Source organism: Gorilla gorilla, chromosome 12 (genome assembly GCF_029281585.2).
Source record: "Gorilla gorilla gorilla isolate KB3781 chromosome 12, NHGRI_mGorGor1-v2.1_pri, whole genome shotgun sequence".
Classification (NCBI taxonomy): domain Eukaryota; kingdom Metazoa; phylum Chordata; class Mammalia; order Primates; family Hominidae; genus Gorilla; species Gorilla gorilla.
In genome coordinates this window covers 139,122,799-139,140,247 of record NC_073236.2, presented here as the reverse complement: position 1 = coordinate 139,140,247, position 17,449 = coordinate 139,122,799, and the positions used below count along the sequence as shown (strand labels likewise).

Genomic DNA, 17,449 nt, shown 5'->3' with positions numbered 1-17,449 from the left:
CTGAAATAACTGAGGCAGCTTAAACAATGAAGAGTTTATTCGAGCCAAATTAGAGGGATGGCAGGAAAGTTTCAGGGTACCTTGAGAAACGTCCTGGAGAACAAAAGAGAGATCCGAGCCTTTAAGGAAAAGGACAAAGGAGAGGGGGTATCATAGAGGCTGTTTTCAGGATTACAGTCCGCGTGTGATGGTATTTGAGGTGGTGTGGAGGCAGGGGCCTGCCTGTGACGGTCTGAAAGGGCCCTTCTGGCTGGCAGGTGTGTGGCTGGGCAGTGACGCAGCAGGAAGCAGTGATCCCTGGGGGGCCCGGAATTCTTCCTTTCAGGCCTGCCTGAGGCTCCAGCCAAAAAGCCCTCCAGGCTGCATCAGGAGCTTGAGGAGCCATCACTGCCAGGGGGTTATTATTGGTCTGTTGGAATCTGTTGGAAGGGGATGCTCCGCTGGCGGGTGTAGCCACACCTCGGAAATATTTAAGACTCTGCCCCCATGAACATCAATTAAGCCTGATAACCGATTACAGCTTCCAGCAGCCACATTCCCCTTATAGATCCATAATATGAAAACAAATTGCCTTACTGTTACATTACACCGAAAAAGAATTGAAACTGAATTTACAAAAATTTCCAGGGAGTGAATCAATGTTCCACAGCCAGTACAAGGCATTTTCTTCCCAAAAGAAGGCCCTTCACCTCAGTTAGATAATTAATAGCTAATCACCTAGCTGTGTGTGTCACCGTGCTTGGAAAAACCCAGTGCGTTTGGGAGTTGTGAGACTCTTCCCCTCACTTTTTTGTTCCTAAAAATCATGACAGCAAGTGCAGCATTGAGGAACATGACGGATCTGAAATGAATCTGGTGTGAATCCAACGCAGACATTTTCATATTGTGCTCACCCCTGATTCCACAGGGCCTGATTATTCACTAGTTTTAAAACCCTTTTCATTATTTAGAAATGACAGAGTGGATTAAAGAAAAAACTGTGAGAGGGACAATTATAGGAACAGCATGAAAGCTTTAATGAACAGTTTCCAAATCAGCACCTGGAATAAGGCATGGGCGTCTTCTTCATCGCTCATGGAAATACACAGCGGCATCATCATCTTAATAAAAAGGCCAAAAATACATTTTAACTTCAGCCAACCTCACCTGCTTAATTATTAAATGCGGGGGTGCTTGTAAAAGCACTTAAGTCACTATTCTGGATGAGAATGTTCCTTATTTTTAGTTCTCAAAATGTGAAGGAACTAATTCTCATTCTCATTCAAATAACTTAACTGTGCCCAACATCGTGAATGAAGTAAAGAAATGCATAAATTTATCTTATTCTATCTTTTACCACTCATGTTTCTTTCACTCTCAAATTTAGAATTGTGACCAGGTTTACAATTGTTTTATTATTTTTATTTTATACTTCTAAACTAAAATATTTACTCCTAAATACATACCAGATATATATCTAAACAATCACGTATTGGTATGTAGAAGTGTATAATAAATAACTACAAATAACAAGGTTTTTGAGAAAAAATAAAATCTACAAAAAGTAGATATCCAAATGTGACTTAAAACTCATCATAGCTTTTTGAAAACCTCCATAATCCCTCACAGTAGTTGTTCTCCCTGGGTTGCTTTTAATTATGCAGAGGGTGGCAATTTGAATGGCCACCACATTTGAGTTGCAACACAGATACAGCCACGGTTCATGAAGAGATGTCTCAGTGATAGTGTGAACTAAAAAAAAAAAACCTAGTGGAAAGGAAGGCATCACAGAAGTTGGCCAGTACTTAGAGGTGGAAATGAGACATTGCTGTCATGCATTTATAAGTGGAGATCAGCCCTCACATGGGCTTGGAGTTCAACTTTGCTTTGTGTAGAATAACAGTCTCCCAGCCGGTAAAATAACACGAAGTTATTCTCCGGCCATTGGCAGCTGCGGGGGGTACTGACAGAAGTAAATGTAAAAATAACCCTAAATATCTCATATTTTGGGTGCTCTTATAAATGGTAATTTTTTTAAAAGTTACAATTTCCAATCACTTGTTGCTATTACGTAAAAATTCAACTTATTTTTAGGTATTGGCTGAGTGTCCTGAAAACTTGCTAAACTAATGTACTTATCTTAGTAGCTTTTTCCTAAATTCCCTGTGATTCTCTGTGTAGACAAGCATGTCTTCTGAATGGAGGCAGCTGTTGGTCTTTTCCTCCCGGCCTCATTACCCTGGGCAGGACGTCAGGCGTGAGGCTCCTGGGAGGGAGACGGACTGCAGGGAACCCCTCCGTCCCATGCTACGTGGGACGCTGGCTCTAGGGTTTTCATCAAGGCCCTGGAGGAGCTTGAGGAAGCTCCCTCGTTCTAGTCCTTGTTTGCTAGCACCTGTTTGTTTTTTGAGTCAGTGTTTGATTTTGTGAAATGTGTTTTCTGCATGTACTGAGGTAGTCACGGGTTTCTCTTTCTGTAAACAGGACAAATCCATCAATGTCACCTGAATGTTCAACCAAGCAAGGAGCTGTGTTCCCTGCTGGATCGAAACCCTGTGGTTATGAGCCCAGCATCTGTGTTCACGAAGGCTGCTGCGCAGCCGCTCTCGCCTCTGGGTTTGGTATCGGGGTGATGCTGGCTGGATTGCGTAAGTGGGGGAATGGTCCTTCTCCTTGAGTTTGTGAAGGAATTCATGGGGCATGGGCATCATTTCATTCCTATCTTGGCAGGAGTCACAGCAGAGCCCTCCGGGCTGAGTTTCTTTGTGGAAACCCTTCCCCATCCCGGACGCTTCCCAGCTGGGCCTCGGGCCACCACGGCTGTGGCTCTGGCCTCCCCAGTGTCCTCCTGAAACTCCTTCTGAGTGGTGTCTGGACGTCGACGGTGCCTCATCTGTCCGGACACCACGGCCCTGCGTGTCCTGTCCCAAATCTCCCCAGCCCGCAGCCCTGCTCCCCGGCGCTGGAAGGCAGTTCAGGGCTGTCTTGCTGTTTCCTGGAGGTGGCTGTGAAAGGTCTGAAGTAAGTGTTCTCAGCCCTGCGGTCGGTTGGGCCCTTCCTCGGCTGTCTCAGGTGGGAATGGGAGGCAGGGAAGACCCATGGTCTCTAAAAGTCTGTCAGGTCCTGGGAGGGCCCAACGCTGGGCTCACGAACCTGACCTCTGGGACATGGCCTTTCTCTGTGTGCTCTGGGCCGTCTGGAGTGGGAACGGTCCACTCTTCATGAGCAACAGCATATGGTGCTTATCCAGGTATGCACAGAGGCCGAGTGCTCCCTGGTAGGTGGTCCCAGGAGCCCCTGACTGTGTCAGGCTGCAGAGGTGGATGTGGCTCCCATCCCTAAACCAACAGGCTGCCAGCTCCACCCTCTACCCTGTACAGTGGATCAGGACACCTGCCTGGGCCATCCCACGTCATGGCCTGGAGAATGAGACCACATCTGGTCATCACAGGCAGCCCGCAGCCAGCACCCAGGTTTAGGGGGCCCAGGGGGCCATGGGGGCTGACACAGGACAGGCAGCATCTGCCCCAAAAGGCGACGCTGACTCTGGGCTTGCCGAATCCATGTGGGGCAACTGAGACCCCCAGAGATTCCCCACAGAGCCCTGATCACAGGTATACATCAGCCAGCACCTTCTGACCTCCTGGGCCCCACAGGCTGAGGGGGACAGCAGGCATCCTGCAGCCACAGGACAGCCTTGGGTGAAGCTGGGCATCCACAAATCACCCAATAAAGGGTAGGAGTGACCCCGAGTGCAGTGTGCACACCAGGGTCCAGGGTCCTGCTAAGGCTGCTGTGTTTCCTCTGCAGAGACATAAACACGATGATGTGCTGGGCTCAGCAGAAGGCTGCCGCCCTCCTGTGTCCAGGACCACAGGACTCCGAAGGCCCCGTGTGTCCTCCTGGGGCCTTAGGGAACTTGGCAGGCTGCCCACTGGCTCCGTCGGCACGAGGCCTTCAGAATTACAAACTTTGAAAGAATTTCTCAAGCTATCAGAACAACCGAGGTCCCTGTGAACGGCTCTGTGGACGTGAGTTGGTCCTGCAACAGGCAACAGTGCGTTTGCTGGTGAGGGGAGCCCAGCAAGGGCAGGAGTGGCGTCAGTCTGTCCAGTTACAAAACATAGCAATGGGACAAGATCCAGTAGGTCCCGTGTTTGCCAGTAGACACTCACTCTCTTCCACAACCCGAGCAGGCACCACGCAGGGGAGAGCCGAGGGGTGTGGAATGGACCCCACCTGCACTCACCCCCATGCCCATGGCCAGTTCCTCTTTTTGCTTCAGAAAAACGTTGTTTTCCCCTGGAAATCAGCGTTTGATTCACCGACTCGCACAGTAGGCAGCCTGGAGACGGCCATCTTCTTAGCTGGGACACCAGGCACTCCAGGGCTTTTGTTTTCCCTCCTATGGTGTCATCATAGACACAACCTCACACTGTCTGCTTATCACAGTGTAAGCTCTTCGGAAGAACCTTCACATCAGCATTTGTTATGAGTGACAGGGGAGGGAGCAAAGCCTCCTCCTCCAACCCATGTTTTCGCATCATTTTTCATCTGCGGAGAAACCCAAGCCATCCCCACCCCCAGGAATGTAAGGACAGAAACTGAAGTCCTCATCATTCTGCCTCTGGTCTTCCTGTTAATAAAAAATAAGTCTGTGTTAATTAGATTTGGAAGATGAGTTTTCCATCCAGGCACTTTTCCCTGAATTATCCTCGTCCGCACGAGCGACTCTTTCCAGGGCTGGAGCTCACAGCTGGGCTGTGGCCTGTGCCGTCCCGTGGAGATTAGAAGGTGGGTGGATATGTGCTCAGCTTCCTGAGAGACGTCTCATTATAACGCCGCCCCAGGCAGTAATTTGATCTTTTTTTCTTTTAAAAGATGAAATTCCGCTTTTATCCCTTTGGTTTGGAAACCCTCACTGTTGCTTGCAACTGAGAATTTCAGCAAGAGACTGAAAGTGTGATGTGTTATTTACATTTTGGGCTTGCTTGAGAGAAGTTAATAAAATAACTATAAATAAGAACCTATCACATCTCAGGGCTAAGAATGGCTAATAGAATAAATGAAATATATACTGAATATGGCAACTTAACAAGTATTGACTCATTTGAAAGTGCTGATATCATGCAGGCAATGCTCTTGGGCCACAATTGATTTAAATTGGAAATTAACAACAGAAGGAAATTTGAGAAATCCAAAAGTATTTATAAATTAAACAACACATTTCTAAATAATTCATGAGCCAAAAGAGAAATTACAAGGGAAATTAGAAAGTATGCTTTTCTAAATGACAATAAAATCAACACATCAAAAGTTATGGGACAAGCTAAAGCAGTGCTTAGAGGAAATTTTATAGCTTTAAATGCCTCCATGAAAAGATAACAAAGATCTGAAGTCAATAATCTGAGCTTCTGCACTGAAAACCGAGAAAAAGAAAAGCAAATTAAACTGAAGGCAAGCCAATAAAAGAAACACTAAAGATTAAAGGAGAATTAATGAAATAGAAAAATAGAGAAAATTTGAGGGAACCAAAAGTTCATGCTTTGAAAAGATCAACAAAATTGATAAGCCTTTAGCTTGAAGAAAAAAAAAGACAGGCCAGGCGTGGTGGCTCATGCCTGTAATCCCAGCACTTTGGGGGGCGGAAGTGGGCATATCCCGAGGTCAGGATTTTGAGAGCAGCCTGACCAACATGGTGAAACCCTGTCTCTACTAAAAATACAAGAAAATTAGCTGGGTGTGGTGGTGTGTGCCTGTAATCCCAGCTACTCAGGAGGCTAAAGCAGGAGAATCGCTTGAACTCAGGAGGCAGAGGTTGCAGTGAGCCGAGATTGCGTCACCGCACTCCAGCCTGGGCGACGGAGCAAGACTCTGTCAAACGAAACAAAACAAAACAAAACAAAACAAACGAAAAAAAAAGGCAGAGAAGAGAAGACACAGATAGTGAAATTTATGAATGAAAGAGGAGACATTACCGGTGACTCCTCTGAAATTAAAAATTACAAAAGAATTCTCTGAACAACATTTTGGGAATAAATTCTATGACATCGATATAGTTGTCAAATTTCTAGAAAGGAACAAATTAGCAAAATGACTCCAGATATAATAGAAAATCTGAATAAATGTATAGCAAGTAAAGAAGTTGAATAAAGAATTAAAAATCTTCAGACAAAGAAAAATTCAGGCCCAGATGGTCTCACCCAGATAGTAATTTTTTATCAAATATTTAAACATGTAATATCAATATCTCACAAACTCTGCCATTAAATAGAGGAGAAAAGAATGATTAACAACTCATTCTATGATTCAATGAGACAAGAGAGTGTGTGTGTTGAGCCCACCTTTCACAAAAGATAGATGGACACAGAACTGCTGAATGAACACATTGCATTTTGTAAAAAGTAATACAGGGCTTTAAAATCAAATCAAAGTCTTGGAAATCCTCATTGTTGCTTGCAACTGAGAATTTTAGCAAGAGACTGAAAGTGTACTGTGCTGTTTACCTGTCTATCACCCTGATGGACACCTGTCTCTCACCCTGATAGAAAAGCCAAAGGCATAGCAAGAAAGAAAACTGCAGACCAATATCTCTCATATATAAATGGAAAAGCTCTTGACAAAATATTAGCAAACTAAAGCCGCATCACATTACAACAAGGCTAAACACTATGATCAAGAGGGATTTGTCCCAGAGAAAAGAGGTTGGTTTAACATTCAAAAATCAATGTAAAGCATCCTATTTGTACAAAACCCACATAATCATTTCAATAGATGCAGAAAAAGCACTGAACAAAATTCAATACACTTTCATGACAAAAGCACTCCACAAACTAGGAATCTAATAAACTAAAAACTGATAAAGAAAATGTAAACACAATCCCCAAGCCGACACCAGGCTAAATGGAGGGGGACGGACCACGTCCCTCTGAGTTCAGCAAAAAGGCAAGGACATCTCCTCTCATCTCCTTTCCAACCTGGTACACCCTGTGCGAACAGGGCAAAAAGGCGCCCGCATTGGAAGAAAGAAATACACTATTTGCATTTGGAGATGTCAGAGTCTGCACGTAAAAAATCCTGAGGAATCCACAAACAACTATTAAAACTAATTTTTGAAAGCACAGCAAGTTTACAGAATACAAATTAATATGAAATCAATTGTATTTCCATATGTAAGCAATAAACAACCTGAAAAGGCAATTAAGAATGCAATTTTATTCATATCATCCAAAATTATAAAATACGTAGGAATAAATTTAACAAAAGTAGTGCAAGTCATGTGCATTGTAAATTAGAAAATGTTACTAATAGGAATTAAAGTGGCTTTAAAGATATGGAGAGACATTTTCTGTTCACGGATTGTGAGACTTAACATTGATTTAATGTGCAAAATAATGCCCCACCCCACAAGATAACATGTTCAAATCCCAGACACCTTTGAATATGTTACTTGGCAAAAATTGTCATTGCAGGTGTGCTGAAGGATTTTGAGTGATGAGATTCTCCTGGATTGCCTGGGCCAGTCTAGTGTCATCATGTGGATCCCTATGGGAAAAAGCGGGAGGTGGGAGAGCTACAGGAAGGAAGGCAGAGGGAAGGGCCACTGGCTGAAGAAGTCAGGTGCCTCTAGAACATGGAAAATGCCAGGAAAAAGACTTCTGGGGCCTGTGGAAGGAATACAACCCTGCCAGCACCTTCATCTTAGCCTGGTGAAACGAACTTTGGACTTCTGACTTCCAGAGCTGTGAGGTAATAAATCTGTGCTAATTTTAGCCATTAAATTTGTGGTAATTTCTTACATCAACAATAGAAAGCTAATCAAGAAGACAATTCTCTCCAAATTGATATGGATTCAATGCACTCTCCATCAAAATTCCATACAGCTTTTTAAAGAAATTGACAACCTTATCCTAATATTTTTATGAAAATGAAAAATGCCAAGAATAACCAAATCAATTTTGAAAAAAAATAGATAAAAGACTTTAACTTCCTGATTTTGAAGCATACTAGGAAATGGCAGCTATCAGGACATGTGGCACCAGCGTGAAGATACATGTAGAGACCAGGGAACAGACGAGAGTCCAGGAATAAATCCCAACATTTACTGTCAATTGATTTTCTCAAAGGTGAGATTAAAAATTTGTCAAAACATGGTGTAAATGTGCCACATTTTCTTAATCCAGTCTATCATTGTTGGACATTTGGGTTGGTTCCAAGTCTTTGCTATTGTGAATAATGCCGCAATAAACATATGTGTGCATGTGTCTTTATAGCAGCATGATTTATAATCCTTTGGGTATATACCCAGTAATGGGATGGCTGGGTCAAATGGTATTTCTAGTTCTAGATCCCTGAGGAATCGCCACACTGACTTCCACAATGCAGCCATAAAAAATGGTGAGTTCATGTCCTTTGTAGGGACATGGATGAAGCTGGAAACCATCATTCTCAGCAAACTATCGCAAGGACAAAATACCAAACACTGCATGTTCCCACTCATAGGTGGGAACTGAACAACGGGAACACATGGAAACATGAAAGGGAACATCACACACCGGGGCCTGTTGTGGGGTGGGGGGAGGGGGGAGGGATAGCATTAGGAGATATACCTAATGTTAAATGATGAGTTAATGGGTGTAGCACACCAACATGGCACATGTATACATATGTAACTAACCTGCACGTTGTGCACATGTACCCTAGAACTTTAAGTATAATAAAAAAAATTGTCAAAACATATGAACATGCACTTTACCAAAGAAGATATATGGATGGCTGATAAGCAAATGCAAAAATGCTCAATGTCATTCATCTTCGGGGAAATGCAAATTAAAACTACAATGAAATACCTTCTCATACTCACTAGCATGGTTAGAAACCTGGTTCATTGTATGATGAATAATACATCACCATCCTTCACTTAAACCACACATAAAAGTAACCTTTTAAAGCTTAAAAATGTAAATATTAGAGGAAAATTATTAAGTGCATAGAATATGTACCCAAACATCTTTATGATATAAGGCTAGTGTAGATTTCCTAAATAAGACTCCCAAAAGCATAAAATTTAAAACTCATAAAGTTTAAACCGGTGACTACATCACGACTCAGGGAAAGAGCAGTATCTCAACAGAGAAGGAATCAGGAGCGGGAGCACGTGAATCAAAGGTGAATCGAATGAATGGCCAGCTCTTCTGCTAACTTCCTGATTCATCAATTCTTATCTCAGCACAGTATTTTTTCCAGAAACTATTATCAATTCTCTTTCTTGCTATTGCCATTTTCCTTGAGGAATATTCAAACTATTTTCCTAAAAACTGTATTCTTAAAATTTCACTTCCAATTCTGGCACAGCCATCCTGCTGACTAATCTTCCCACCAGGAATGAGAACCACTGGACAAAAGAAGAGATGTCTTCCAGGCGCTATCTCAGACTCACCAGGGGGCCGCATTCTGGACAGAAGAGAAGCAGGTTGAGGCAGGCCTGGCTTTTTGTGGGGTTCTCCCTTTCTGGGCATTTGCTAGTGCAGTGTTATCTAGGGCTGGAGAGTCCAGAGAGCTGACCTTAAAGACATGGGTGACAGCCAAACCATATGCTGAGTTCTGAGCAGACAAACACAGCTGTCCAGAAAAAATTCAGCACTCAAGATTACTCCCACTGCTATAAAGATACTACCTAAGCCTGGATAATTTATAAACAAGAGGTTTAATTGACTTAGAGGTCCACATGGCTATGGAGGCCTCAGGAAACTTACAATCATAGCGGAGGTGAAAGGGAAGCAGGACCTTCCTCACAAGGTGGCAGGAGAGAGAGTGAGAACGAGCGGGGAAGTGCCACACTACAGCCATCAGCTCTTATAAGAACTCACGCACTATCATGAGAACAGCATGGGAGAAAATGCCCCCATGGTCCAATCATCTCCCACCAGGTCCCTCCCTCGACACGTGGGGATTATAAATTGAGATGAGATTTGGGTGGGGACACAGAGCCAAAGCATATCACCAAAATGGCAGGACCAGAGGGGCCTAGATTCTGAAAGGATGGAGCTTTCTCAGGTGGGTCTCGGAGCATGTGCAGCTTTCTCCCTGAATGAAACGTCTGCAGTTTGTAAGTGGCTCAGGCCTGGAAAATAAGAGACCATGGAGAGCTGTGGTTCACAGGTCGCCAAACAGCCCCTTGGCTGGGGCTAGCCCATTTGGCTGCCTGTAGGCTGGGGACCATAAGCAGGAGTTCAGCTCCGTGAAGGAACAGGTACAGGCCAATGCCTGGGCTTTGAGATCAAACCCCTAATGAATTGCTCCACACAGAAACTGAAACCCCACTTCAGACCAGCAGAAACAAGAGCAGATCTGTGGGACCTGCCTCCTCTCTGACTGCAGCCAGGACACGGAAATGAACGCTTAGCCAAGGCGGTCAGTGTACTCCGGCCTGGACTCTCCGTGGCCTCACACATCGTATCCGGCCTAGGCCAGAAAGCGCATGCTTAGTCAAGGGGGCCAGCATGCTCTGCAGACTCACACATCGTATCTGGCTACAGCCAGAAAGGGAATGCTTAGCTAAGGTGGTCAGCGTGCTCTGGCCTGGACTCTCTACAGCATCACACATTGTAACTGGCTGCATTTGTTTGCTAGGGTTGCTGCATAACAAAATATCACACACTGGGTGCCTTAAGCAGCGTAACTGTGTTCTCCTGTGATTTGGGAGGACAGACGTTCGAGATGAAGGTGGGGGCAGAGTTGCATTCTCCTGGGGCTTCTTCCATTCATGGGTGGATGGCAGCCTTCCTGCTGTGTCCTCACGTGGTCATCCCCTATGTGTGGCTCTGTGTCCTCCTTTCCCCTGGACATAAGAAGTCACAAGACCCCCCATCATCCTGGATCAGCCCACCTGAATGACCTCATTTTCACTTGATTATGTTTTCAAAGGCTCCATCTTCAAATAAGGTCACATTCTCAATTAGAGGGTCAGGTGTCAACTTATAAATTGGTGGTCACCTTTCAATTCATAGCATAGCATTCAGTTAAAGATTACCAAGCAAACCAGTGAGAGGACAAAGCAAACTAAAAATAAAAGGAGAGTAGAGAAGAGAAGTAATGGCAGGGGAGGCCCATCTAGAGCAGCCAGAAGCCGCTGCAGAGGGGAGGCACGGCAGAGGCTGCACATTCCACAGAGCCAGTGGGAGCCAGGACAGGTGGGATCCCTGACCCCTCTGAATTGATGGGGTGGGAGCAGGCAGGACACCCATGTCATGGCTGCAGACCCAGGCCTCCTGCTCCACAGAGCAGGCAGGATCCACACCCCCATGTGTGCAGCTGCAGCCACCCAAACCACGGCTGTGGACCCAGGCATCTCTGCACTCTTGGGGGCCCAAAAATGCCTCCTCTGACCTCACAGGCTCAGAAGTTCCTGCTCCTGCTACCTGGCTTCTCCCTGCTGTTGGCACTCACTCCAATCTTGGAGCAAAGTTAGGGCCAAGCCCAGGCACTGTCTCAGCCTGGCTGGGTGTGCACATGCTCCAGGCAGTGCTGATACACCAGCCCCCTGCTGCCTCAGCCCACCTCCAGACTTTGGGCACCAAGGAGCATAGGAGGGAAGCCAAGGGGAGGCTGAGGGCAGCTCAGGGCTGGCCTGCATGCATCCTTGGCACCTACAGTCTGGGCGCCATGAAGCATGGCAGGAGGCAGACAGGTTCCTGAGCAGAGGGGACAGGTCCCTGGTGAGGCCTCACCTTCAGACCAGGAAGGGCCTGAAGGTTGGGGTCTTGCAAACCAAAGTGAAAACTTGTGGTGTCTTTTCTGGGCCTGCCCATGGCTGCCCACGGATCATTTGGCATTCACTTCCTCCCCTCTGAGGCCCATAAAAGCTCTGGGCTCAGCCAGAGGTGAGCAGACATCTGGAAGACCTGCTGCAGAGAGGAGCTACCCACTCCAGGGCCTCCTCTCTGCTAGGAGCTGGGGAGATGGTGGGATGACCTGCCGCACAGAGGAGCTACCATCTGCTAGGAGCTGGACACTCATCGGGGCACTCTGGCTGTGGAAAGGAGCTGTCCCCTTCTCTGAGCTGTTCTATCACTCAATAAAGCTCCCCTTCATCCTGCTCACCCTCCACTTGTCTGCATACTTCATTCTTCCTGGTCACAGGACAAGAATTTGGGACCTACCGAGTGGCATGGCTAAAAAAGCTGTCATAAAAATGGGGCTGAAATATGCCCCTTGCTCACCACATTGCAGGCAAAGAGAGTGAGAGAAGCGCTGTGGCCCTCTGGGGATCCCAGACCTCAGAGCTCCCCAAGCCAAGGCTGTGACTCCCTCTTTGAGGCCCTGCAGTTCTTGGTGTCTTCAGGCCTCCAAGTGCCACTGCATTCCCCAGCGCCAGCCATGGAAGCTGCTTGTGGTGTGCCTAGTCAAGCCGCAGCCTTGCAGAGAGCTGGCACCCATGCTGGTACCTGGAGCTGCCCGCCCCGCTGCAGCAACCGGTGTGCTGACTGCACACTGGCTGGACTCCACACTCCCTCATGCACCCCTTGCTGCTCCATGCCTGACTTGCCCTTAACAGGCACGGACCCAGGCTGGTTGTGTGAGTGGAACACAGCGTGCTAGGCCAAGTGGGGAGAACCAGCACAGTGGGCTTGAGCAAAACTCAGGCAAAGGTGCCACCAGCCACAGAGGTTTCTGGACCAAAAAACGACACCCCAAAGACCCTGTAAGAAAAGGACAAGAGAAGCTGATCAGGGAGCACCAGCCTGTGGTGAAGAGACGCAGATTACAATGAAGGTGTCCTCCAAGAATACCAGCCATGAGGTGGAGGACCCAATCAGACACAAATTATCTTTTTCAAAAAATGCAACAAATGAAAGTTGTGTAACTGGAAAATAAAATAATTGCAGCTAAGCACCAAACACGTGGGTATTGGAAGTGATTGAGATAGTCAACTGGATGGCACATAAAGCAGAAAATATTAGGTTGGTGCAAAAGTAATTGTGGTTTTGGACCATGAATTTTAAATCATTATAACTAGGTTCAAACACATCTTCATGAATCAAAATAGGAACCATTACAATAAGCACATTTTTTGCCAATGAGAAATAGGTTTGTTTATTCCCATAGCATAAAAATCCATGCTTCAGGATTTGACGAGCTCTTGGAAAACATCTTCTGCATCCTGTTGGTGTGGAAGTGTTTTCCCTGCAAAAAGTTGTCAAGATGCTCGAAGAAGTGGTAGTCGGCTGGCAAGAGGTCAGGTGAATATGGCAGATGAGGCAAAATTTGTAGCCCAATTCATTCAACTTTTGAAGTGTTGGTTGTGAGACGTGTGGTCAGGCATTGTGGTGGAGAAGAGTTGGGTCCTTTTTATTGACCAATGCCAGCTGCAGGCATTGCAGTTTCTCGTGCATCTCATTGGTTTTTTGAGCATGCTTCTCAGGTGTAATGGCTGCACTTGGATTCAAAACGGTAGTGGATCAGACGGGCACAGACCACCAGTGACCAGGACCTTTTTTGGTGCAAGTTTGGCTTTGGGAAGTGCTTTGGAGCTTCTTCTCAGTCCAACCACTGAGCTGGTCATCACGGGTTGTTGTATAAAATCCACTTTTTGTCGCACGTCACAGTCTGATTGAGAAACGGTTCGTTGTTGTGTAGAATGAGAAGACACTTCAAAATGACAATTTTTTAAAAAAATTTCACTCAGCTCGCGAGGCACCCACTTATTAAGCTTTCCACCTTTCCAGTTTACTTCAAATGCCAAACGACCATAGAATGGCTGACGTTGAGTTCTTTGGCAGCTTCTTGTGTGGTTGTAAGAGGATCAGCTTGATAATTGCTCTCAACTGGTCATTGTCAACTTCTGATGGCCTGTCACTACGCTCTTCATCTTCAAGGCCCTCATCATTTTGCAAAACCTCTTGAACCACCACTGCACTGTATGTTCGTTAGCAGCTCCGAGGCCAAATGCATCGTTGATGTTTCAAGTCGTCTCAGCTACTTTATGACCCATTTTGAACCTGAATAAGAAAATTGCTTGAATTTGCTTTTTTCCTAACATCATTTCCATAGTCTAAAATAAACGTACAATAACAGCAAGTAATAAGTCATTAGCAAAAAAACATAAAGTGAGAAATGCTCATTAAAATGATGTATAACGTAACCACATGTATTTTAAAATGTTTTCCAATATCAAATGGCAAATTCCAACAATGCAAACAGCACAATTACTTTTGCACTCACAGGCTGAACACAGAAGAAAAGAGGATGGAAAACATTTTAGGAAATAAAAATAATGGCAGAAAAGAGGGCACCAGCACACAGGTGGAACCAGCACACAGGCGGAGCCAGCACACAGGCGGAACCAGGCACTGCTCCAAGAAGACACAGTGTCGAGAGACCATTCATCCCTGAAAACAGGACACCAGCACACAGGCAGAACCAGCACACAGGTGGAACCAGCACACAGGCGGAACCAGCACACAGGCGGAACCAGGCGCTGCTCCAAGAAGACAGTGTCGAGAGCCAACACCAGCACACAGGTGGAATCGGTACACAGGCGGAATCAGCACACAGGTGGAACCAGGTGCTACTCTAAGAAGACACAGCGTCGAGAGACCATTCGTCCCTGAAAACAGGTTTGAACTTTCTTCTGAGTTCTTTGTAATTTGACTTTATTATTGCCAACCTAAATAAGAGACAGAAAGACCCTCTGAAGAAAAGAATATTTGTTTGGGAATTGAGCATTGCAATGGGAGTCAGTGAATACATTCAGGGAGGTCAAGGAAGACAAGAGTTTTTAAAGAAAACATAAGTTGTTTGGAGACAATTATCCTTGCCTACAAGGGCCCATAGCAAGGGTGGTGCCGGTGTGGGGTTGGACAGGCAGGTGCTGGGCAGATGTCCTCACAGAGGTGCTTTCTGACTGAGGTCTCCGGGGCTTTTGTGCGTGGATGTCATGTCTGTAGGGTGTTTAGCTCTTTTTGTCAAGGCATTCGTGCAGCAGAGCCCTTGCGAGGTCCTCGGGGCTTTTGTGCTTGGATGTGGTGTTTGCAGAGTCTTTGGTGAGAGTTCTTGCTGTCAGGCATTCGTGCAGCAGAGCCCTCCTCCCAAGGCCTTCCCCAGCTCAGCTCATCCAGGTTTTAACACAAACGATTCCACTTTCATTCTGATAACTTTCACCATATTTGAAAAAAAGTGTAGAAAATAGGTAACATTTGTCGGGCTGTTTCACTACTAGTCAAGGCTTCCAGTTTAAGGCCTGACCCAGTCCACACACTGGAGAAGCTGTAGAAATGGCCCTCGCCTGGGAGTCACAGGGAGGATCCCAGCTGTTGTTGTCTTTAACTGATTGCTTAATTTTTCTTATTTTTAATTTTTTGTCCCATGAATGGAAGAGCTAGACAATCTTACAGTTTTTAAATTCTTTGATATTATAAAGTGTTCCAAATCTATTTAGAGCACACATTGTATATTTTATCCTCTCTGGCCTCAAAGTACAAAATAGTATGCTCATTTGCATAATGTATATGTTTAAATTAACAGATGTTTCCATTATATACATTATTTTTTTCTAAATCGGTATTTTTCCATCTTAGCAGCAACCTTTTAACTCCAGTAACAAAAGTTTAAGATTAAGTTTTGAGAATTTGATACAAGAGAAAAGATGTAGGCTATTAAATTTATAATTCATCACATACATTGTCAAATTTAAAAGTGAGTAACTGGCATTTTTGCAATATAGTGTAATTCAAGATAGGATAATTACAAAATTTGGTATTTTATAACTAAACAGTAGGAGAGTTAATGTTCTCCATTTATATATGGAAATGTTAGCATGACTTACGTATTTTTAATTATCTAATGATAAATCTTTAGAGTATGCTGCATCTCTAGAGAAATTCATTTTTATATACTCTTCTATTATAAACACCTTGACAAAGGCCACTTAACACATTTCAAGAAACATAAATGTATTTTTAATGGAAATAACCCTCTTAGTGACCTTTCCAGTAGAGTCTACTTTTAAGAATAATTATTCGCTTACCAGCGAGAGGATTTAAACTTTAAAAGCAGAAACACTCCACAATTTAGCATTTGCAAAGCCAGTAAGAGAATGCAGACGTTCTGGTGAATCAAATCTCTGGCTGATCACACGCGTCAAGCTTCCAGTTGCAAATGAGCAGGTGAGGAAGTGTAAGGTGGGCGTGTGGCCCTCCAGAGCCATGGAGAAGATGCTGTCTCAAGGGAAGAGCCGGTGCAGAGACTCGGTGCTCCAGGCAGGCCGGGTGACTCGGAAGCTGAGTGGGGCTGGGCTCCGGGCGTATGGCAGATGCTGAGGCCAGGCCTTTGGCACGTACTGAACTGAGTGAGGTCTGCAGCCAGAAAGGGAGGAAACAAACCACAGGGAAGGAAAGGCCTGGCCACCTGTTCCTGTCCCAGTGCCCACGTGTGGAGTTGTCAAATGATGCCCCATAGGTTATTTTGCCTTTGTGGGAGACGAACCATCTGTAAAACCCTGTTTTTGGCTTATTGCTCAAAACAGTTGGTGCTTTAGACAAAATGGATCAGCTCCCAGTGGGAACTGGCTGTCTTGTAGAATTCACAGACGCTTTGCTATCCCGGAGCCCGGAAATCTGAAGTGGGCGTTCTATGATTTTTCACAGCAGGAGGCATTTTATTTGGGTTGATTCCATGTCGTTCAAGAACATCCTGCGCTCTGGTTTTTGCAGCTAGAAGAAAAGGAAACACAGCAAGCAAATAGCTCTTTTCCACAGCTGCTGAAAAGGAATAGACACAACATCAGGCGTGGGATTCTCCCTGGAAGCCCCCGGGATGGTCTGCAGTGCTGATGGCCACATGCTATTAAACAAAATTTACTTTACTTTGATCAAGTGCCTGATTCCTAGCTCTGCAGCTCCTACGGCAAGTTGCACAGTGAGGCTCCTAATGTATTGAGATACAGCGGGAGGAAGAACGGTGTGGGAAAAACACACCTGACGCTTGCCACCAACTGGCCTAGAGAACACAGAACCGGGTATCAGGTCACCCGGCACACACGCAGACTCCACATACAAGGGACACACTCAGTGTGGACCAGGGAAGACGGGGCGGGGGCAGGGGCTCACCAACTGTCACTAAAGGCACCCACAGGGGCACCAGGACCTCCATGGCCCAGACACGTGGAGTCAGGAGCTGCAGCGGGTGGACCTGGAACTTAATTTTACAAGTAATGGCCCACAGAGCCTGCCCTGGGGGCCCTGGGGGGAGCTGGCACGGGCGGGAATGATGGGCCAGAGTCACCAGCTCGTTCCTAACCTGGAACAGCCTGCCCCGCCGGGCCCCAGGGCTCTGTCTGGAGGAGTCTGGCCCAACAGTGAAAGCCCTTGGTAAAAGAAAAACTTCAGGCAAATTAAGTTGAACAGAGTTTAACCGAGCAATGATCGGGCAGCCTTCCCAGCCGGAGGAGGCTCAGAGACTCCAGCGCAGC

General features: G+C 45.7%; 1 long non-coding RNA gene across 1 annotated transcript in view; it reads right to left on the bottom strand.

The window, feature by feature from the left end:
* Positions 1 to 14,672: 14,672 nt before the first annotated feature.
* LOC115932956 (uncharacterized) overlaps positions 14,673 to 17,449 on the bottom strand; it is a 79,315-nt gene continuing 76,538 nt past the window's right edge. Inside the window, exon 3 of the long non-coding RNA XR_010130087.1 lies at positions 14,673 to 16,736. This is a non-coding gene — a long non-coding RNA (uncharacterized lncRNA). The remainder of the gene's footprint in view (positions 16,737 to 17,449) is intronic.